General features: G+C 38.0%; 1 protein-coding gene and 2 pseudogenes across 2 annotated transcripts in view; 2 read left to right on the forward strand and 1 right to left on the reverse strand.

Annotated features, from left to right (window-relative positions):
- POFUT3 (protein O-fucosyltransferase 3) overlaps window positions 1-25,010 on the forward strand; it is a 177,263-nt gene that overhangs the window by 11,827 nt on the left and 140,426 nt on the right. The window lies entirely within an intron of this gene.
- The window catches only part of LOC143670033 (WD repeat-containing protein 82 pseudogene), a 42,850-nt pseudogene that overhangs the window by 11,809 nt on the left and 6,031 nt on the right, over window positions 1-25,010 (forward strand). The gene's annotated exons all lie outside the window — the stretch shown is intronic.
- LOC143669615 (translocon-associated protein subunit gamma-like) lies at window positions 1,050-23,749 on the reverse strand (annotated as a pseudogene).

The following is a 25,010-nucleotide window of genomic DNA, read 5'->3' on the forward strand; positions in this document are numbered from 1 at the left end:
TTAGAATAGTAGAGAAAGTTGCTATTTAAATATTACTAAACTTTATTGAAACCACTTTAGCATGTTTGAATGAAAAAAATGCTACTGAAGACTAAATGCTTGTACTATCATTTAAATGTAAGCTTAAAAAGTCTAAAATTTAAGAAACAATAAAATCAGGTTCCATTCATATTCAGTCATAATTAATTTTTCACAATGAAAAATCTTCTACTGAGATTCTGTTACAGGAAGAGAATCAACATTATCCTTTTATTCAAGATTTACTAGTTAAACACTACAATTACTTTTTTTTTTAACATTTGTTCCCCCTATTATTTATTTATTTATTTTTCCTTTATTAATTAAAAAAAATTAACACAACATTTAGAAATCATTCCATTCTGCATATGCAAATGCAATCGGTAATCTTTTTTTTTTTTTTGAAAATAAAATTTTGGTGACATGAACAAAACCTTTCACAAGAAATTTTTAGGTATGAATCCAACCCCCAACTTTCAGTTAACTTCAAATGTTATTTCAAATAATCCTTTCCCAAGTTGCAGTAATATACCCAAGAGAGCAACTAGCAAAACTTTTGACTTGTAAAAAATAATTTCAATCCAAAAATTAATTTGTAAATGAGGAACCAAAGGGAAATGTAAAAACATCCAAATCCCTTAAACTTCTACTTATCTTCACAAGGAGTTTGAAAAAAAAAAGTGATCACTTTCAGTCCCAGTTACAGAACCCCTTTTCTTTTTAAGATACAAATTCTACAGCAGATTTTTACCAATTATGTCAGATTCAGCACAGTATAATTTTATGTGCCACACATCTGTTTTAGATGGGGAGAATACTAGAAGAAAGGTTCTGCAATTCACAAGAATAAAGTACTAGCAGAGTAACTCCTTATTAAAACCTTGGATCTTTTACAAGCCTATTTATGCCTTATAATCTTATACACAGAAATTTAACAAAGAGAAAGAAAACATTATCAGGATTAAAAACAAAAAGAACTCAAAGAAAAATTCAAGCGTGAAAACAGATTTTTCTTATTCGTTCTCCTATAAATTTATTCAGTTTACTGAGTACAGAGAAATTCTATTAAGAATTTTAGACGGATATCCCCATTTCACCACCCCATCTAGACTAGTCTGTATTACATACCAAGAATGGTAGAGATTTCCATTCCCATCTGTACAGGCACTGCCATCTAGTGGCCATTTTTCCCCGGCAGTTTCAAATAGACACTTGGCTCAGATTTGGTAACAGATAGTAGACACTAATTTTGTCAAGGAAGCAAATGCATTTTGTGCACAAACTCCATGCCACCAGTAGAACTACTGACTGGTTATTTATCAAAAGAAAAGTTAAAAAAAAATAAACCTCTTAGGAGTTACTCTGACTGTATTTAGCAATCAATCTTTTCAGACTGCCCCCTCTACTCCATGTTACCTGGAGATGGCACTCAGATAATAATGCATGGAAGAAAAGCAAAGAACTGCAAACCTCTAAAAGCATTGATAACACTTAATCCTCAATTGCATTGATGACCTGGGTCACCTATGAAGATAGGCTTCTTGACCTGTCCTACCTCCAATTCCTTTGATGTGGCCCATGAAAATAGCATATGTCATGGAACTAGAAGATGGACTCCTAATGAACATCTTTTCCATAAAGATATAAATACGAAAGCTGATGTAATTTATAACATTCACCTTAAATTTAGAAGTGGAAACTAAAGATTAGGAATAAGATATTTTCTTTGAGGTAATGCTTTGTAGAAATTACTAGATGTGATCAAAAGCTAATAGGAAACCAATATCACCTGTGATTCCACAGTCTTTTAAGTAATATAGGTTAAAAAAAGACCACACACAGAAAATGAGATCTGTAGACACATTGGTAAGAATGCAATAGCCTGGTCTCGGCTGGACTGAAAGATTGAAGGGATCAAGTTCTGGTTCCCAATCAACTCTGTGATAAATGGTTGAATTTTTGAAAGTTCTAATGGAAATGTGCTAACAAGCGCTAAGCTCACTGTTAATTCCTTTTAAGTTCTCAGAATTCTGGAGATAAGATTACAAAAATTGCTTTGGTCTTTTATGTATCAATATTCAGGAAAAAAGTTTTCTCTCTTACTTAACATTCCTCCAGTGGTGTGAGACCCTGCTCAAGGAAAACAATTCTGGTCTCTTACAGGTCAAACTAATATGGCAGGTCAAAAAAAGTTATAATATTGTACTTGGAACACAAAGAACCAGTTAATAACTTCTTGCTACTATTATAAAAACAGCTCAACAGAGTTACTGTGACCTCTGAAAGATCGAAGAAAAAAGCTATTTTCTCTTCTTATGACTAGAACACATTTCAAGGCACTTTTTGCCTTTTAATAGATGTCTTGGTACTCTAAGCTTCTCTTTCCATTCATTTAATTTCAACAATCTCAAAAAGAGCCAACAAACAAATACTGAATTATATTTTGTTGGTTTTTTTTTTTTAAGCCCTCAAAATCCAGCCTATAAAAACAGCTGGTGCATCTCCCACCCTGACCACCCTGCTACTTTTCCGTATACCACAAGCTACCCATGAATACAAAGCCCGGGGAAAGCTGACAAGGTATACTTGGAGCCAGTAGAAAGGAGGACGATGAGTCCTGTTGAAGCACATATAGACAAAATGCAGTTCACCATGGGGCTGAAGTTCTTCAGTCTAAAGAAGGAAGCAACGATGACCAAGACCAGGAATAGATTGTTATAAAAGATGGCAAATGTTACGGCTTCACAATCAGCAACTTCATTCTTTGTCCACCAGATTCTTTCATCTTTCTCCTTTCAAGACATCTTTCTATTGTCAGCCTTCAGAAAGTTTCCGAGTTACTTCTTTAGAAACAGCCTCCTCCGTCTTCTGTGCTACTTTGCATTTGAGAACCATTTAAAAAAAATTTTTTTTTTTGAATATCAAAAAGCACTGAATAAACGCAGACATTCCTATTTTGATCATTCCGTTCTACATATATAATCAGTAATTCACAATATCATCACACAGTTACATATTCATCATCATGATCATTTCTTGGAACATTTGCATCTATTCAGAAAAAGAAAATGAAAACAAAAAAAATTTATACATACCATACCCCTTACCCCTCCCTTTCATTGATCACTAGCATTTCAAACTAAATTTATTTTAACATTTGTTCCCCCTATTATTGATTTTTATTCCATATATTCTACTCGTCTGGTGACAGGGTAGATACAAGGAGCATCAGACACAAGGTTTTCACAATCACACAGTCACACTGTGAAAGCTTTATCATTATACAATCATCTTCAAGCAACATGGCTACTGGAACACAGCTCTACAGTTTCAGGCGCTTCCCTCTAGCCTCTCTACTACACCTTAAACTGAAAAGGGGATATGTATATAATCCATAAGAATAACCTCCAGGATAACCTCTCGAATCGATTTGGAATCTCTCACTTTGTCTCATTTCACTCTTCCTCCTTCTGGTCGAGGTTTTCTCAATCCCTTGATGCTGAGTCTCAGCTCATTCTAGGGGTTTTTGAGAACCAATTTTACGTTCTTGCACGCAAAGGCTACCACATAGGTGCTCACTAGCGTATGCACATATACAGAACAGCAGACGGAATAAGATCCGTGTGCCACAGTCACCAGTATAACCAGATGGGGATAGTGGACACAATGAAGGCGTTCCCGAAGAAAAGCGCCGAGGACTTGGCTGAGAGGTTGTGGCTGAAATCCTGCAGGAGCAGGTGTTCCTCAGACTGCTGCTTGGAGCCACCTTTAGGGGCCACGGAAAGGAAGAAGCCAGGCGCAAGGCTGGGGTGTGGGCGCCGCCCTCACAGCCGCGGTATCTGCTTATGACGTTACAATTACTTTTATGTAATGAAGTAAAAAAGGAATTTTGCATGTTGGTTATGTTTCACTTTATAAATTATTTTTTTTCGGCTTTCAATTATAGGGTATAAAACTTAGAAAGTTAAACAGTCTCATCGGATTTGAATGAATCAAACTACAAATGAGTTAAACACTGTCATTTCTTTTAAAAATGTAAGTTTCTAAAAGTTTTATTTTTTTATTATAAAAATGATCAGGTTTACAGTAGCTGCCAGCCAAAGTTAATGTTTACAAAACTAAATATTCTTCATTAAAGATATCACAAGAAATGCTTTCCATGTTCTTAAAAAATAAGAAATTCTAATATTCATAATGAATCTAAATAAAAATGGTGGCTGAAATTCTGTCAGCTTTAGCCCAACACAGCTTAGATCCACAGTTATTATGCATAAACAATTCAAAATTAAAGTTATAATGGAAATATCAAGGCATTATTATGTCACTGCTGATGGGTTCCACTAGACTTTCAACCAAGCACAGCGATGTGCACATTTCTAGACAGACTGCTTAGAAAATTAAAGCTATCAGAGCTATAAATAGGGAATACATAAATATGAACACAGCAATGCTAAAGATTAGAGACTTTATAAAAATGAGTAAGATGTGAACAAACACATTTGATAGTTCTTTCTTAAGCCACTTTCTACTGATTTATAAATCTATGGTTTATAACTTTTTTTTAAAAGGAAAATGTTTCTGCACTGCTGCATGCAATAATTTCATTCTATATTCTTGACTACAATGCGATCTTCAAATTCTCTTGCTGAGCTTGACATAATCTCATCAGGATTTCTCCAGAAAGTCAACTTGTGTAGTATGTTCCGTCGTCTTTAGTGCTTCAGTGGTCTTGTGAAGTTCCTTAATAACCTACAACAAAGCTTCTGGGTTAATTCCTTGTTCACAAAGCCGTACACAAATAGACAGAGGATCCATATCTAAGCCCGTACTAAAAATTCTTGAAATCTCAAGCAAACCATCCACGGTCTCCCTTACCACATTCAAATTCACCGCCACACCTACAGTCACTGCTCCAGTGTCTCTACTATTTTGCCCTAGCTGAGGCCGCTTAGACTGAGTGAGGTGGAGAAGGCTAAAGCCATTTTTTTAAAAAGCTTTTTAGTATTGTGAAATATATATACAAAAAAGCAGTAAATTTCCAAGTGCATTTGAACAAGAAGTTATAGAACAGATTTTAAAGTTTGGTATGGGGTTTACAGTTCCACGAGTTTTTGTTTTTTCTTCTAGCTGCTCCAGGATACTGGAGACCAAAAGAAATATCAATATAATGATTCAGCAGTCATACTCCTTTGTTAAATCGTGTCTTCTCTGTCATCCTCCTCCTTCTCTTTTTCTTTCTGTCTTTTAAGCATATATACAAAAAAAAATACATTTCAAAGTACATCACAACAATTAGTTGTAGAACAGATTTCAGAGTTTGGTATGGGCTACAATTTCACAATTTTAGTTTTTTATTTCTAGCTGCTCTAAGGTACTGGAGACTAAAATAAATATCAATATAATGATTCAGCAATCATATTCATTTGTTAAACTCTACCTTCTCTGTATAACTCCATCATTACCTTTGATCTTTCTCCCACTCTTTAGGGGTATTTGGGCTATGCTCATTCTACTTTTTTCATGTTGGAAGGGGCTGTCGATAATATGCAATAACAAGATGGAAATACCAATGTTCTGGAGAGGCTGGCCCCTCTGCATTTCAGGACTTATCTGTCCAGGGACCCATCTGGAGGTTGTAGGCTTCTAGAAAGTTACCCGAGTTTTGGAACCGTTGTAGAATCTTATATAATGTCCTAGGTGTTCTTTAGGATTGGCAGGAATGGTTTTGGTTGGGGTTTGGCAAGTTATGATAGGTAGCAATGTCTAACTGATGCTTGCATAAGAGTGACCTCCAGAGTAGCCTCTTGACTGTATTTGAACTCTCTCAGAACTGATACCTTATTTGTTACACTTCTTTCCCCCGTTTTGGTCAGGGTGGAATTGTTGATCCCAAAGTGCCAGGGCCAGACTCATCCCTGGGAGTCATCTCCCACACTGCCATGGAGACTTTCATCCCTGGATATCATGTCCTTTGTAGGGGGTAGGACAATGATTTCATTAGAAGAGTTGGGCTTAGAGAGAGTGAGGCCATATCTGAGCAACAAAAGAGGTCCTCCGGAGGTGACTCTTAGGCACATCTATAGGTAAGCTAAACTTTTCCACAACATACATAAGCTTCACAAGAGTAAGCCTCAAGATCAAGGGCTTGGCCTGTTGATTTGGGTATCCCTAATGTTTGACACAGTATTAGAGGTTTCCCCAGTTGTAATGTTTAACAGTTCCATATTTTTTCTGTCATCCCTCAAGGGACTTTGTCAATACTACTTGATTATCTGCTTAATATATTCTGGGTTATATCCAGGCATTATATTAAGCTATATAGGATTAAAGGCCCTCATTCTTACTCTGGGCTCCCTGTGTTTCGATTGTTTAAATGAACTGTCTAGATAGGTTGAGTTAGATGATGTGCTATAGAAAATTTATGCTCTGTACAAAATAAACCTTTCTTCCTTTGGTCTCAAAGAGTTGGTGAGGTTCTAAAACACAGACAATGTCTTCCTTACCCTGTTTCTGAATTACCTTAATCCGGACATAATCAACTTCATTCTTATTTCTGACTACCAGGTTATACCTATAAAAAACATCCTCTCAAAATCCAGAAATAATTACCATCCTGGACTAAATGTGATTGCTATAAGAGTTTACAATCTAGGCTCCTATTTTCTTGTAAGCATTTTCTAAAGGAGACCATACAATAATTGTTCTTTTGTTTCTGGTTTATTTTGCCTCACCCAATGTCCCACACATTCATTCACAATGTTGCATGCCTCACGACTTCGTTCCTTTTTGTAGCAGCACAATATTTGATCATATGTATATACCACCATTTGCCCCTCTACTTCTCAGTCACTGCATCCTTCACCCACCTGCATTCATTAGGCATCATGTATAATGTGTAGATCACACAGTTGATTAACACTCTCAATTTTTGGTAATTTCATTGTTCCCAAAAGAAAGATAACCAATAAACATACCCTCACCAAATAGGAAATCTAAACCTCCCCTTAACTCTTGTCCCTCCCCCCATTATTTGTCCTTGGTGTTGCTGTGGTACTACTGATGTTTTCCTGTTAAACAGATCCTATAGCATGCAATAGCTGTTTCCCCCCGTACCCTGAATTTAAACACTCTTTGTACAAGAACCATACCTTTGAAGTAGTTCATACAAGAACTTATTTATATTTGTAGGATTAATCAGTGGGACATGTAGGTCTATACAACCTCTTTCAATCATGTTCATCTTCAATATGGTAATGTTACTTATAGACCCACTAGTGATCCACCTTCACTTCTACCTATTCCCTTACATTGGAGTTCAACCTCATAAGCTAACCATTTACCCATCTCTAGCTCCTATGTATCTGTAAGTCCCCCATATTATGTATTATAATCCTCTGATTTTACCTTTACTGTGGTCATAAAAGTGGAATCATACAGTATCTATCCTTTTGTGTCTGGCTTATTTCAACTCAACATTATGTTCTCAAGGCTCATCCCTCTTGTTATGTGCTTCAGGACATCATTTCATCTTACTGCTGCATAATATTCCGTCTTATATATATATATACCATATTTTGTTAATCCACTCATCTCTTGATGGGCATCTGAATTGTTTCCATCTTTTGGCGATTGTGTATAATGCTGCTATAAATGTTGGTGTGCAAATGTCTGTTTTTATTACTGCTTTCGGCTCTTCTGTGTATATACTGAGTAGTGCTATTGCTGGGGCATAGGGCAAATCAATATTTAGTTTCCTAAGGAACTGCCAAACTGCCTTCCATAGTGGCTGAACCATTATATATTCCCACCAGCAGTGCACCCCAATCTCTCCATATCCTCTCCAATATTTGTAGTTTCCAGTTTGTTTAATAGCAGCTGTTCTTATAGGGGTGAGGTGGTATCTCATTGTAGTCTTGATCTGCATTTCTCTTATACCCAATGAAAATGAACATCTCTTCATGTGCTTTTGAGCCATCTGTATTCAGTCTTCAGAAAAATGCCTATTCATATCTTTAGCCCATTTGTAATTGGGTTGTTTGTTCTATTGTTGTTGAGTTGTATAATTTCTTTGTGTATACACGATATCAAACCTTTCTCCAATATGTGATTTCCAAATATTTTCTCCCATTGAATTGGCTGCCTCTTCACCTTTTTGACAGTCTTTTGAGGTGCAGAAGCATTTGATTTTGAGGAGTTTCTCTTTATCTATTCTTTCTTTTGTAGCTTGTACTTTGCGTATAATGTGTAGAAAGCTACTTCCAATTACTAGGTTTTGAAGATGTTTCTCTACATTTTCTTCTAGAAGCTATATGGTACTAGTTCTTATATTTAGGTGTTTGATCCACTTTGAGTTAATTTTTGTATAGCGTGTGAAGTAAGGGTCCTCTTTCATTCTTTTGGCTATTGATATCCAGTTCTCCCATGCCCATTTATTGAAAAGACTATTTTGTCCCAGGTCAGTGGATTTGGGGGCCTTGTCAAAAATTAGTTGACCATAGATTTGGTGGTTTATTTCTGCACTCTTGATTTGGTTCCATTGGTCAGCACTTCTGTCTTTGTGCCAGTACCATGCTGTTTTGACCACTGTGGCTTTATAATAAGTTTAAAATTAGGAAATGTTAATCCTCCCACTTTCTTCTTTTTTTAGGATGCTTTTAGTGATTCAGGATCTCTTTCCCTTCCCGATCAATTTGGAACTAGCTTTTCAAGTCTTCAAAGTAGGTGTTGGAATTTAGATTGGTTCTGCAATGAATCTGTAGATCAATTTGGGTAGAATTGACATCTTAACTACATTTAACCTTCCTTCCATGAGCAGGGAATGTCTTGCTGCCTATTTAGATCTTCCTTGATTTCTTTTAGCAATGTTATGTAGTTTTCTGTCAACAAGTCCTTTATATCTCTAGTTAAGTTCATTCCTAGGTACTTGATTCATTTAGTTGCTATTTTGAATGGAATTTTTTTCCTTTATTGCTTGTGTATAGAAACGTTACTGATTTCTGCACATTAATTTTATATCCTGCCGCCTTGCTGAATTTGATTATTAGCTTAAATGACTTTGTTGTAGATTTCTCCAGATTTTCCAAGTATAGTATCATGTCATCTGCAAATAATGGAAGTTTTAGTTCTTCCTTTCCAATTTGGATGCCTTTTATTTCTTTGTCCTGCCTGATTGCTCTAGCTAGAACTTCTAGTACAATGTTGCATAATAGTGGTGACAGTGGGTTTCCTTGTTTCATTCCTGATCCTAGGGGGAAAGCTTTCAGTCTCTCTCCATTGAGTACAATGTTGACTATTGGTTTTTCATATATTCCCCTTATCATATTGAGGAAGTTACCTTTGATTCCTGTCTTTTGAATTGTTTTTATCAGAAAAGGTGTTGAATCTCATCAAATGCTTTTTTAGCATCAATCGAGATAATCATGTAATTTTTCTCTTTCAATTTGTTAATATCCTGTATTACGTTAATTGCATTGCATTTCTTGTTTTGAATCATCCTGGCATTCCTGGTATAAACCCCACTTGGTTGTGGTATGTAATTCTTTTAATGTGTTGTTGGATTCAATTTGTTAGCATTTTGTTGAGAATTTTTCCATCTCTGTTCATTAGGGAGAGTGGCCGGTGGTTTTCCTTATTGCATCTTTACATGGTTTTGGTATTAAAGTGATGTTAGCTTCATAAAATGAGTTAAGTAGTGTTCCTTTTTTCCTCAGTTTTTTGGAAAAATTTGAGCAGGATTGTTGTTAGTTCTTTTTGGAATGTTTGATAAAATTCCCCTGTGAAGCCGTCTGGTCCAATCTTAGTAGGAAGATTTTTGATGACTGATTGAATCTCTTTACTTGTGCTTGGTTTGCTGAGATCTTCTATTTCTTCCTCAGTCATTGTAGCTTGAATTTGTCCAATTTCATCTAAGTTATCTAGTTTATTTCTGTATAGTTGTTCATAGTATCATCTTATAATTTCTTTTTTTCCTTCAGGGTCTGTGGTAATGACCCATCTCTCATTTCTGATTTTGTTTATTTGCATCCTCTCTCTTTTTTTCTTTGTCAGCCTTGTTAGTGGCCCATCAATTTTATTGATTTTCTCAAAGAACCAACTTTAGGTTGTATTGATTCTTTCTATTGTTCTTTTGTTCTCCAATTCATTTAACTATGCTTTAATCTTTGTTTTTTCTCTACTTCTATTTGCTTTGGGATTAGTTTGCTGTTCTTACTCAAATTCCTCCAGGTGAGTAGTTAAGTCCTTAATTTTTGCTTCTTGTTTTTTAATATAGGCATTTAGAATAACAGATTTCTCTCTTAGCACAGCCTTTACTACATCCCATAAGTTCTGATATGTTGTGTTCTCATTTTCATTTGTCTCCAGATAGCTACTAATTTCTCTAGCAATTTCTTCTTTGTCCCAGTGGTTTTTTTAATTAATAATTCAATAAATTTATTGTTTAAGAAACTAAAATGACATTTTCTTTTTGCCTATTGACACTATTTTCCCCAGAATGTTTATATTGTGTATCTCATAGTTTTTCATATATCTAGCAATACTTTTAAAGCTGAATTAAACTCATAGGAATGCAAATACTTGAACAGTATAAAACTCAATTCACTCAGAAGTCCACTATGATAAATAAACTGTAAAACAATATTCTCAACCAAAAACCTAAAAAGCAACAATGTCCTAGATCCATTTGAGATCAATTTTCCTGAAGAATATTTTAAAGTATTTTACGAATCCTACCTTTAACCTGGCAAGAATAAAATGTGTGAAGCATATCTGGAAGAACATTTAGTCAGTTTTCTGAGTTATAAAGTTTTGGTAGAAGTCTAGATTAGGTGAAATTCAGGAATAAAACTTTTAGATCTCAGTATAACCAATAACTTCAATTTCTTTTAACACCAAACCTTTTATCATATCTTACACAAATGTTCTAGATTGTTCCCTACCTGAATTTTTAAATTATTTCAATAAACTGTTTCAATAAAATATTTCAATAATTTCAGTAGATCTTCTGAGCACTTTTCATATAAAATAGGCTTTGTAAAGTATTGCATATACCTTATTTCAGCGAATGTTCACATCAATCCTGTGAGGACATCTTTATTTTACATATAACTAAACAAGGCTTAGAGAAGCTAAATGACTTATCCCTGATAACAGAGCTGTTAAAGAGGTAAAGTCTGTATTTGAACTGTTTCCATTCTGTAACACGAGTGTACCCTCCCTATCACTTCATCTGATTATCACATACTGCCTCATAATACATCTGTGCTATTGATTTTTACTCATAAACTTTTTTCTGTTTATGCCTTCAAGAGCATTAATTATGCTTTGATATCTTTTAGTGTCCATTAGCAGGTTGGTTCAAGTTGCATGTTTAATAGAAGAATGGCAAGTTGTATAAATTTTGACAGGCTTTAAAAATTTTCAGAGACTCACACATGTAGAATGGAGATGACACCAAAACTGAGGGTTTGCTGTTAAATGGTTTACCCGTATTAACCATTTAATTCTTACAACAGAACTACGAGATTAATACATTATTTGTTGACCCACTGATTGTTTAATAGTGTGTTACTTAATCTCCATATATTTGTGAAAGTTCTCATTCTTTGGTGGTTATTGATATCCAGCTTCATTCCATTGGAATCAGAGAAGGTGCTTTGAATAATTTTGATATTTTAAAATTTATAAAGACCTGTTTTGTGCCCGAGCATTTGATCTATCCTGGAGAACGTTCCATGAGCAATAGAGTAGAAAGTATATCCTGGTGTTTTGGGGTGTAATGACATATATATGTTGTTAGGTTTAATTCACTTATCAAGTTGTTTAGCTTCTCTATTTCCTTGTTGATACTGTGTCTGGTTGTTCTATCTATAGAGGAGAGTGGTATATTGAAGTCTCCTACTATTATTCTTGAAACGTCTATTGCTCCTTTCAGTTTTGCCAATGTCTGTCTCATGAACTTTGGACCTTAATGATTGGGAGCGTAAACATTTATGATTGTTATTTCTTCTTGGTGAATTGTCCTTTTATCAATATATAGTGTCCTTCTTTGTCTCTTATGATAACTTTACATTTAAAGTCTATTTTGTCTGATAATAGTATAGCTACTCCTGCTTTCTTTTGGTTACAGCTTGCGTGGAATATCTTTTTCCATCCTTTCACTTTCTTTTTTTGCATGTTCATAATCGTGATCATTTCTTAGAACATTTGTATCAATTCAGAAAAAGAAATAAAAAGAAAGCAGAAAAAAATTCATACATACCATATCCCTTACCCCTCCCTTTCATTGATCACTAGCATTTCAATCTACTAAATTTATTTTAACATTTGTTTCCCCTATTATTTATTTTTATTCCGTATGTTTCTTTTACTCATCTGTCAATAAGGTAAGTAAAAGGAGCATCAGACACAGGGTTTTCACAATCACAGAGCCATCCTTTCACTTTCAACCTATTTTTATCTTTGTATCTAAGATAAGTCTCTTGTAAACAGCATATTAACTGAATTATATTTCTTAATCCAGTCTGCCAATCTGTACCCTTTAATCTGTATTTCTAAGTTTAGTCCATTAACATACAAAGTTATTACTGAAAAGGCATTTTTTTTATTTTAACATTTCTTCCCCCTATTATTTATTTTTATTCCATATGTTCTACTCGTCTGTTGACAAGGTAGATAAAAGGAGCATCAGACACAAGGTTTTCGCAATTGCACAGTCACATTGTGAAAGGTGTATCATTATTCAATCATCATCAAGAAACATGGCTACTGGAACACAACTCTACATTTTCAGGCACCTCCCTCCAACCTCTCTGTTACATCTCGAATAACGAGATGATACCTATCTAATGCGTTAAGAATAACCTCTCGACTCTGTTTGGAATCTCTCAGCCATTAACACTGTCTCATTTCACTCTTCCCCCTTTTGGTCCAGAAGTTTCTCTGAATCCCTTGATGATGAGTCTCAGCTCATTCTAGGATGAAAAGGCATTTCTCGAGTACACCATCTTATCCTTAGGATTTTGTTTTTCACATCTATATTTTTTCCCCCTCTATTTGTTTTTATTCTTTAAGTTACCCTTACTGGTCTCTTCAATTCTGTGCCCTCCTCCATACCTCCTTCTCCTGTCTTTTTTTTTCAGCTGCAGAACTCCCTTTAGTATTTCTTGTAAGGTTGGTCTCTTGTTGACACATTCTTTCAGGATTGTTTGTGAAAATTTTAATCTCTCCCTCAGTTTTTTTTTTTAACTTTTTTATTAATTAAGAATTAACAAACAAAACATTGAGATCATTCCATTCTACATATACAATCAGTAATTCTTAATATCATCACATAGTTGCATATTCATCATTTCTTAGAACATTTGCATCAATTTAGAAAAAGAAATAAAAAGACAACAGAAAAAGAAATAAAATGGTAACAGAGAAAAAAAAGATTATACATACCATACCCCTTACCCCTCGCTTTCATTTACCACTAGCACTTCAAACTAAATTTATTTTAACATTTGTTCCCCCTATTATTTATTTTTATTCCATATGTTCTACTCTTCTGCTGATATAGTAGCTAAAAGGAGCATCAGACACAAGGTTTTCACATTCGCAGAGTCTCATTGTGAAAGCTATATCATTGTTCAATCATCATCAAGAAACATGGCTACTGGAACACAGCTCTACATTTTCAGGCAGTTCCCTCCAGCCTCTCCACTACATCTTGAACAACAAGGTGATATCTACTTAATGCATAAGAATAACCTCCAGGATAACCTCTCAACTCTGTTTGGAATCTCTCAGCTATTGACACTTAGTCTCATTTCACTCTTCCCCCTCGGGTCGAGAAGGTTCTCTCAATCCCTTGATGTTAATTCTCAGCTCATTCTAGGGTATTTTCTCAGTCCCTTGATGCTGAGTCTCAGCTCATTCCAGGATCTCTGTCCCACGTTGCTAGGAAGGTCCACACCCCTGGGAGTCATGTCCCACGCAGAGAGGGGAAGGGTGGTGAGACTGCTCGTTGTGTTGGCTGGAGAGAGAGGCCACATCTGAGCAACAAAAGAGACTCTCTTGGGGGTGACTCTTAGGCCTAAATTTTAAGTAGACTTGACCTATCCTTTGTGGGGTTAAGTTTCATGTGAACAAACCCCAAGCCTGGGGGCTCAGCCTATAGCTTTGGTTGTCCACACTGCTTGTGAGAATATCAAGAATTCAACTTGGGGAAGTTGAATTTCTCCCCACTCTCACCATTCCCCGAAGGGGGCTTGCAAATACTTTTCCAGTCACTGATCAAATCCCTCTGGGATTCATCGGGGCATCACTCTGGACAAACCAACAAAATCTCATATGCTACCTGAGTTTCCAAGTACTTATGACATTCACTCAAACTATCTACATGAGTTATATTAGGAAATGCTCTAGTCAAAATATAAATTTTGTAACAAATATTTTTTGCTTTAGTCTCACACATAAGGTGACATTTTACAGTATTAATTATCATCTATTTTCAACACCCTGCAATAATGACATTCCTTTGTTCTTCCTCAGGCAAAAACATTTCTTAAATTTGTACATTATACATTTCACTATTATTATACACTCTAGGCATTCCTAGATTATACCATCTCGATCTTTACCATCTATCTTTCTTTCTGATTTCATTTATGTCCCCAGTCCTCCTTCCTCTATCATTCTCACATGCAGGTTCATTCAGTGTTTTAACATAATTACATTACTGTTAGGTAGTATTATGCTGTCCATATCTGAGATTTTATATTCAGTCCTGTTGCACAATCTGTATCCCTTCATCTCTGATCACCTAATATCTCACCCTATTTCTATCTCCTGATGGTCTCTGTTACCAAGGAAATATTCCAAGTTTATTCACTAATGTCCGTTCATGTCAGTGAGACCATACAGTATTTGTCCTTTTGTTTCTGGCTAATCACACTCAGCATAACGTCCTTCAGGTCCATTCATGTTGTTACATACTTCATAACTTTATTCTGTCTTACAGCTGCATAATATTCCATCTTATGTAAATGTCACAGATTGTTTAGTCAACTGTCTGTTGATGGACATTTTGGCTGTTTCCATCTCTTGGTAATTGTTAATAATGCTGCTATAAACATTGATGTGTAAAATGTCCATTTGTGTCCTTGGCCCCATGTCCTTTGAGTAGAGACAGCATATAGATGGGTCCTGTTTTTAATCCATTCTGCCAGACTATGTCTTTTGACTGGAGAGTTTAATCCATTAACATTCAGTGTTATTACTGCATGGGTAGTACTTTCTTCTACTATTTTGCCTTCTGGATTTTATATGTCATATCTAATTTTCCTTCTTTTTACCTTTACTCATAGTCTTCCTTTCTATACTCTTCTCCACACCTCTCTCTTCTGTCTTCGTATCTGTCTCTAGTGTTCCCTTTAGTATTTCTTGCAGAGCTGGTCTCTTGGTCACAAATTCTCTCAGTGATTTTTTGTCTGAAAATGTTTTAATTTTTCCCTTATTTTTGAAGGACAATTTTGCTGGATATAGAATTCTTGGTGGGCAGTTTTTCTCTTTTAATAATTTAAATATATTATCCCACTGTCTTCTCCCCTCCATTGTTTCTGCTGAGAGATCTGTGCATAGTCTTATTGGGCTTCCCTTGTATGTGATGGGTTGCTTTTCTCTTGCTGCTTTCAAGATCCTCTCTTTCTCTTTGACCTCTGACATTCTGATTATTAAATGTCTTGGAGTATGTTTATTTGGATCTGTTCTCTTTGGGGTACGCTGCACTTCTTGGATCTGTAATTTTAAGTCTTTCATAAGAGTTGGGAAATTTTCAGTGATAATTTCCTCCATTAGTTTTTCTCCTCCTTTTCCCTTCTCTTCTCCTTCTGGGACACCCATAACACGTATATTCATGCGCTTCATATTGTCTTTCAATTCCCTGAGTCCCTGCTCATATTTTTCCATTGTTTTTCCTATAGTTTCTGTTTCTTGTCGGATTCCAGATGTTCCATCCTCCAGTTTTGAAATCCTATGTTCTGTCTCTCGAAATCTACCATTGTAGGTTTCCATTGTTTTTTTCATCTCTTCTACTGTGTCTTTCATTCCCATAAGTTCTGTGATTTGTTTTTTCAGACTTTCAGTTTCTTCTTTTTGTTCTTTCCTGGCCTTCTTTATATCCTCCCTCAGTTCATTGATTTGGTTTTTGATGAGGTTTTCCATGTCTGTTCGTACATTCTGAATTAATTGTTTCAGCTCCTGTATGTCATTTGAATTGTTGGTTTGTTCCTTTGATTGGGCCATATCTTCAATTTTCCTAGTGTGATTTGTTATTTTTTGCTGGCATCTAGGCATTTAATTACCTTAATTAGTTTATTCTGGAGATTGCTTTCACTTCTTTCATCTAGGGTTTTCTTGCTGGATGAATTTGTTGTCTATCTGTTCTTTGACATTCCGTTCAGCTTTATCTGGACCTTTAGCTTAAGTTTTGTTTAACAGAGGAGAATTTTCCAGTTCTTGTTTTCTTGTTTCTTGCCCTGCTTGTGTGGTACCTTTCACCCACACACATTTAGGAGGGTCTACTTAGATATTATAGACCCCAGCCAGATTTTCCCAGACCAAACTGGCCTCCTATCAGGAGGAAAGAGTCACCTGCGTCGGTTTTCCCTGAGGTGGGACCCAGCAGGTTGAAAGACTTTCCTGTGAAGTCTCTGGGCTCTTTTTTTCTTATCTTGCCCAGTATGTGGTGCTTGTCTGACTGCAGGTCCCACCAGCGTAAGATGATGCGGTACCTTTAACTTTGGCAGACTCACCCTGCTGGGGGCGTGGTGGAGACAGAGGAGAGGTTGTAGGCTGGCTTTAATAGCTTCAAATTACCAAGCCCTGGTTTCTGAATTCCTTGATGGAGGGATTCCACCTGAGTTGGGCTTCACCCCTCCCCTGGGGAAGGCACAGACTCCAGACAAGCCCTCAAATGAGCTCACTTCTGCCTATGCCTGGGGCAGTTGCAGCCTGAAAAGTCCTGCTGCTGTATCCAGAGGCAGTCAAGCCTTTATAGATACACAGCCACAAAAACCTCTGTTTCCTTCTTTTTTTCCCCCCCCTTTTTCTGTCAGTCCTGCCCCCTTGGCGCCGGGGCAAAAATGAGCAACCTCTGCTTTGATCAGGTTCACCTAAGCTGGGGGCCTATTTTTAGTAGTCAGAATTTGTTAATTAGTTCCACAATTGGTGTTTGATTGTGCCCAGTCTCTGCTGCTGGTAAAGTCCTTTCCTTTCCCCTCTGGAAAGCAGCCTGTGGGGGAGGGGCACTGGCTGCCGCAGCTTTGGGAACTCACGGTTCTGGGGGGTGCTCGCAGCCGGTCCAGCTGGTCCAGACTGGGGTATGCTGTGTGTCTGGTCACTGATGTGGCCCCAGGAGCTGTTCTGTACTGTTTCTGGTTATTTAGTAGTTGTTCTGGAGGACGAACTAAAACACGCACGTTATTAAGCCGCCATCTTGACCCGGAAGGGAGCTTATGATATTTAGCAATGTCTAACTGAAGCTTGCCTAACAGCAATTACCATAGTCGCCTCTCAACTATATTTGAACTCTCTCAGAACTGATACTTTATCAGTTACACTTCTTTTTCTCCTTTTGGTTAGGAAGGAATTGTTGATCCCAAGGTGCCAGGGCCAGATTCATGCTTGGGAATCATCTCCCATGTTGCCAGGGAGACTTTCACCCTGGATGTCATGTCTTATGTAAGGGAAGGGCAATGATTTCACTTGCTGAGTTGGGCTTAGAGAGAGTGAGTCCACATCTGAGCAACAAAAGATGTCCTCCAGAAGTAAGTCTTAGGCAAACCTATAGGTGGGCTAAGCTTCTCTGCTATAAGCATAAACTTCACAAGAGTGAGCCTTAAGATCAAGGGTGTGGGCTATTATTGATTTGGGTGTCCCTAAAGTTTGATGCAGTATCAGGGGATTTCCTGATGGTAAAGTTTAATAGTTCCGTATTTTTTCTCCCATCCCTCAGGGGAGTTCACCAATACTTTTTTCATTATCTGCTTAACATACTCTATGATGTATCCAGGCATTACATTAAGCTATACAGGATTAAAGGACCTCTTTCTTATTCTGGGCTCCCTGTGTTTCAGTTGTTCAAATGAACTGTACAGATAGGTTGAGTTAGGTTGTGTGCTACAGAAAATTTCAGTTCCAGACCAAATAAAACTTTCTTCCTTTGGTCTCAAAGAGTATGTGTGGTTCCAAAATATAGACATGTCTTTCTTACCCCTGTGTCCTGAATTACTTTAACCCCAGCCTGATTGGCTTCATTCTTATCTCTAAATATCAGGTTATATATGTTCTTCTCTCTTAATAACAGATTATATATATTCTTATCTCTGAATGTCAGGTTATATATATAACCTTATCTCTAAATGTCAGGTTATATATATAACCTTATCTCTAAATGTCAGGTTATATATATAACCTTATCTCTAAATGTCAGGTTATATATATAATCTTATCTCTAAATGTCAGGTTATGTATATAAAATTTATATATATATATAAAAACCTGATATTTAGAGATAAGAATGAAGACAAAAAAAAAAAAGAATGAAGGCAATCAGGTTGGGGTTAAAGTAATTCAGGTTAAAAGTAATATACATATATAAAAGAGCCTCTCGAAATCCAGAAATAATAATTACCACTCCAGACTAAATGTGTCTGCTCTAAAAGCTTACAATTTAGGCTCTTGTTTTCTTATAAGCATTTTCTAAAGGAGACCACACCATTGTTGTTCTTTTGTTTCTGGCTTATTTTACCTCACCAAATGTCCCACACATTCATTCACAAAGTTGCTTGCCTCACGACTTCATTCCTTTTTTGTAGCAGCATAACATTCGTTTATAAGTATGTATCATCATTTGCCAATCTACTTCTCAGTCAGTGCATCCTTCAGCCACTTGCATTCATCAGGGAGCATGTATAGTGCACAAAGTCCACAGTCCATAAACACTCTCAATTTTAGATAATTTCATTGTTTCCAAGAGAAAGAAAACCAATAAACACACCCTCACCAAATGAGAAATCTAAACCTCCCCTTAACTCTTGTCCCTCCCCCCGTTATTTACCTCTGCTGTTGCTATGGTACTGCTGATGGTTTCCTTTTAAACATAGACCATAGCATGCCATAGCAATTTCCCCCCATACCCTGATCTTAAACACTCTTTGTACATGAATCATACCTTTGAAGTAGTTCTTGCAAGAACTAATTCATATTTCTAGTATTAATCAGTGGGACATGTAGGTCTATACAACAATTTCAATCTTGTTCATCTTCAATATGATGATATTACTTACAGACCCACTAGAGAACACCTTCACTCCTATCTATTCCCTTACATTGGAGTTCAACCTCATTAGCTAACTGTTCGCCCATCTCTAGCTTCTATGTATCTCTAGGTACCATATATTATGTATTATAAGCCTCTGATTTTACCTTCACCATGATATAAAAGTAGAACCATACAGTTTGTGTTCTTTTATGTCTGGCTAGTTTCACTCAGCATTATGTCTTCAGGGCTCATTCATCTTGTCATGTGCTTCAGGATGTCATTTCTTCTTTCTGCTGCATAATATTCCATTGCATGTATATCCCACATTTTGTTAATCCACTTGTCTGTTGATGGGCACTTGGAGTGTTTCCACCTTTTGGCAATTGTGAATAATGCTGCTGTGAACATTGGTGTACAGATGTCTGTTTATGTCATTGCTTTCAGCTTTTCTGGTATATACAAAGTAGTGCTATGGCTGGGTCATAGGGCAACTCGATATTTAGTTTCCTAAGGAACTGCCAAACAATCTTCTATAGTGGCTGCGCCATTATACATTCCCATCAGCTGTGCATAAGTGTCCCAATTTCTCCATGTTCTCTCCAATATTTATAGTTTCCTGTTTGTTTAGTAGCAGCCATTCTTTTCTTTTTTTTTTTTTTAACTTTTTTTATTAATTAAAAAAATTAACAAACAAAACATTAAGATATCATTGCATTCTACATATACAATCAGTAATTCTTAATATCATCACATAGTTGCATATTCATCATTTCTTAGAACATTTGCATTGATTTAGAAAAAGAAAAAGACAACAGAAAAAGAAATAAAACGATAACAGAGAAAAAAAAGATTATACATACCATACCCCTTACCCCTCGCTTTCATTTACCACTGGCATTTCAAACTAAATTTATTTTAACATTTGTTCCCCCTATTATTTATTTTTATTCCATATGTTCTACTCTTCTGTTGATATAGTAGCTAAAAGGAGCATCAGACACAAGGTTTTCACAATCACAGAGTCTCACTGTGAAAGCTATATCATTGTTCAATCATCATCAAGAAACATGGCTACTGGAACACAGCTCTACATTTTCAGGCAGTTCCCTCCAGCCTCTCCATTACATCTTGAACAGCAAGGTGATATCTACTTAATGCATAAGAATAACCTCCAGGATAACCAGGATAACTCTGTTTGGAATCTCTCAACCATTGACACTTAGTCTCATTTCACTCTTCGCCCTTTGGTTGAGAAGGTTCTCTCAATCCCTTGATGTTAATTCTCAGCTCATTCTAGGGTTTTTCTCAGTCTCTTGATGCTGAGTCTCAGCTCATTCCAGGATCTCTGTCCCACATTGCCAGGAAGGTCCTCATCCCTGGAAGTCATGTCCCACGCAGAGAGGGGGAGGGTGGTGAGACTGCTCGTTGTGTTGGCTGGAAAGAGAGGCCACATCTGAGCAACAAAAGAGACTCTCTTGGGGGTGACTCTTAGGCCTAAATTTTAAGTAGACTTGACCTATCCTTTGTGGGGTTAAGTTTCATGTGAACAAACCCCAAGACTGGGGGCTCAGCCTATAGCTTTGGTTGTCCACACTGCTTGTGAGAATATCAAGAATTCAACTTGGGGAAGTTGAATTAGTGGCAGCCATTCTTATAGGTGTGAGGTGGTATCTCATTGTAGTCTTGATCTGCATTTTCTTTATAGCCAATGAAAATGAACATCCCTTCATGTGCTTTTGAGCCATCTGTATTTGGTCTTCTGAAAAATGCCTATTCATATATTTAGCCCATTTTTATAATTGAGTTGTTTGTTCTTTTCTTGTTGAGTTGTATGATTTCTTTGTGTATACAGGAAATCAGACTTTGTCTGAAACGTGATTTCCAAATATTTTCTCCTATTGAGTTGGCTGCCTTTTCGACAAAGTCTTTTGACGTGCAGAAGCATTTGATTTTGAAGAGTTCCCATTTATCTACTTTTTCTTTTGTTGCTTGTACTTTGGGTGTAAAGTTTAGGAAGCTACATCCTATTACTAGGTCTTCAAGATGTTTCCCTACATTTTCTTCTAGAAACTTTATGGTGCTAGTTCTTATATTTAGGTGTTTGATCCACTTTGAGTTAATTTTTGTATAGGGTGTAAGATAGGGTTCCCCTTTCGTTCTTTTGCCTATTGCTATCCAATTCTCCCATGCCCATTTAATGAAAAGACTGTTTTGTCCCTGTTCAGAAGATTTGGCCTGTCCCTCAGTTTTGAAGGCAGTTTGGCTGGGTATAGAGTTCTTGGCTGGAAGTCTTTTTCAGGATCTGAAGTATATCATACCACTGCCTTCTTGCCTCCATACTGCCCATTGAGTAGTCTGAACTCAATCTTACGTGGTTTCCTTTGTATATAGTAGATTGTTTTTCTTTTGCTGCTTTCAGGATTTTCTGCTTCTCTTCAATATTTAATAGACTGGTTCGTATGTGCCTTGGGGAAGGAGTATTTGGATTTATTCTATTGGGAGTTCATTCGGCTTCTTTGATTTTCATATTATATCCTTTATAAGGGTTGAGAAGTTTTCCCCCATTACATGCTCAACTACTCTTCCTAGCCCTTTACTCTTCTCTTCTCCTTTGGGCTACAGATGATTCTTATATTTGTGTACTCTGTTTATCCATCATTTTTCTGAGGTCCAACTGAAAAATTTCTGTCTTTTTTTGCCATTTGCTGGTTTGAGTGTTTGATATCAGTTGTTCTGTCCTGTAGCTCACTTATTCTTCCTTCTGCCTCTTCAGATACCTGCTCTTGTGTGTCTCTAGTATATTGATTTGGTCTACAGTATCTTTAATCTCTGTGATAGCTGCATTTTTATATTTATTCTTTCAAATTCCTCTTAATGCCCTTCTAGTGTCTCCTTGAGCTCCTTTATGTCATTAGCCATTGTATTTATTTTATTTAGTAGATTTATATGAACATCTTTGGTTAGTTGTTCCAAAGTCTGTGTCTCCTCCAGTGTTTTAATTTGGTCATTAGGCTGGGCTATATCTGTCTCATCATGATATGCCTACTGATCTTCTGTTGTCTTAGAGGTATGTAAACATCTTGATAGGTTTATTTTGGATGTTGATTTCCTTTAGTAGTCTAAAGCTTCGTATTTGTGGGATGGATGTGGAACAGGTTGCGGGGTGCAAGGCGGAGCTCAACAGTGTGGTAATGTATTGCAGCACAGGTATAGGCACAGTTGGGGATGCTATACTAGTGCCGGTGAGCATGGAGTATGGACTGTGGGGTTGTGGAGGTGCGGTGCATGGGCCGTGGGTATGGGGTGCAGCTCAGGTAGACCTTGGAGTATAGCAGCGGGGTGCAGCATGGGGCACACTGAGGTAGGGCACTGTGGGAGGTGGATGGGGAGGCTGTGTGGATGCCCGGGGGCTGGTGTGCAGGAAGGATGTAGGTGGGTGCGTGGAGTATCGTGTTTGTGGGTATCAGGGTGTAGGATAAGGTGGCTCAGAAGTCAAGGCATGGGGTGGCAGGGCCCGGGTATGTCGTTATGCAGTGGGGAGGGGTTCAGAGGGCCCTGGATGCAGATGTGGGAGTGTGTAGGAGTGGGCACAGGTCACAGGGGTTGCTGGACGTGGGCCAGGGCCAGGTTGTATTGGGTGGGCAGTGCCCTGGCATGGATGCACAGGTATGGAGTGGGTCAGAGCAGGTGTGCAAGCATGTGCAGTTTGGGAGCTATGTAGCACAGATGCACACGTGTGCACCTGACAGGTGTTGGAGCAAGGTGCTTGTGTCAGGAAATGTGGGACAAGTGTGCACGTTTGTGGGGCAGGGGCTTGTGATGCAGGGTCAAGAAGTCAGCTCATGAATGCTTGGGTGCGTGACAGTGAGGAGGATGTGGCTGTGCTTATTAATAGGTCTAGGGGATGGGGCCCTGGTGTGTGCTGGTCTAGGATGTGGGGACCTTGTGTGCACATGAGCAGAGCCCAGAGGCAGCAGGCTGGGGTTGCACGTATGTGGGCTAGGGGTGGAGTGCACAATTCTTGCTCAGAGCTGCGTGTGCAATCTGGGAGGTCCATAAACTGGTGTACACGTGTGCAGAGCTCATGGGGGGCCGGGTGAAATTGTGCGACTATATGGGCTGGGGTGGGTATAGCCTGGGTACAAAGTAAGTGCCCACAGCCTTGATGCTCTGACAGCCACCTGCAGGGGACAGGGAGGGGGACATGGGTCTCAGGAGGGGCAGGATGAGACTGTGCTTGCACAGGTGAGGTGGGCTGGGCTGGGGCATGTGAGTGCATGCTTGAGGTGGGGGTGTGGGACAGGTATGAGTAGGGATGGGGGAGGTGGCAGGGTGGGGGCTCTTGGAGCGTAGGGAGGGGAGGCGGGTGATGGCGTTCAGGTGCATGGAGTGTGGGGTTAGTCGTGGGTTGCAGGGCTGCGCCATGGAGGGCAGTGCATTGGTTGCGTATCCAAGGAACACAACTTGGCTTACTTCCTAGTCCCGGTCTCCCTGTCCATGCACTCCTGAGGGCTCTGGGCTTCCATTTGGAAAAGGGCGTGTTAGGCTGTTTGCATCAGCGTGAACGTCTCTGGTTCTCTGTGTCTCAGTTCTTCAGCTTTTACCACCAGGTCCTCCCTGTGTTGTGTAGGAGACCCTCCCAGGTCATTTACACCCTGGAATCACTGTCTCAGTAGCCTTTCCCTTCTTTCTCTAGCTGTTCCTTGGAGCAGGGATGACCTTGACCTCTCCTATTCCACTGTCTTCCTGGAACTCTCTGTAAAGCCATTTTTAAAAGTATTTTTGTACCCAATTTTTGTACCTTAAGAATTGACCTATCTTGCGTAAGATATTTTCTAGGATCTTTTAATCGTTCTTTAATATAGAGCAAATGCTACCTGATTCACTGTTTTTCCTAACACCGCAGCTCCGACAGACTGTCCCCTATTCACTGTGACTGCTTTCAAAAACAGTTTTGTAGAGTGTAAAGCATGGCATGACTTGGGTTATTTACTTTATGGAATGGCACCTGCACCCTGGTGGGCTGCAATTTTGAATCAGGCAAGTTGGTTTTCAGGACCTCATTCCCCTTATCCATCCTTTGTTCTTTCAAGATAAGAAACCCCAGTGCTCCTGATCAATCTCGGACTTGCTAGGAATGTTGCACTACAGCCAGCTCATTGTTTCTCTGAGCTCCAGCATCTTGGATGGGAGCTTTATGGTCTTTAGAGTGGGGCTTGGCTATCTGCATCCTAGGTATTTGCGTACAAAAGAGCCACCGATCTAGACAGCACCCTAGCCTCAATTTTCCAACTCTCTCCTTCCTGGGCTCTCCAAGCCAGAGTCAACATTGTAGTATCAGATAATCACTAAGGTCTGCTCCAGTTTTGAAATTTTGCACAGTGGTTTTATTTGATTGCTTCCTGCTAGATGGCAGTGTGGAACAATGAATTACAAGAACAATCTGAGCTGTTACTGTGCTTTTGCTCATCATTTATTATTCCGAAAAGTGGTTATTTTTCAGGTTTTATCTGAACAAAGTTTTTCCAAAACTATTGAAATTAGTATTATATTTAGGAAATAAAGAACAAGAATATGGTTTGGGGGAATAGTAATGTTCTTTCATCTATGTCTAAGTATACCTCAGTATCTTGTCTCCGGGCAAGCACTGTGCACTCCACCCCTAGCCCACACAAGTGCGACTCCA

This window comes from Tamandua tetradactyla, chromosome 26 (assembly GCF_023851605.1).
Source record: "Tamandua tetradactyla isolate mTamTet1 chromosome 26, mTamTet1.pri, whole genome shotgun sequence".
Taxonomy (NCBI): domain Eukaryota; kingdom Metazoa; phylum Chordata; class Mammalia; order Pilosa; family Myrmecophagidae; genus Tamandua; species Tamandua tetradactyla.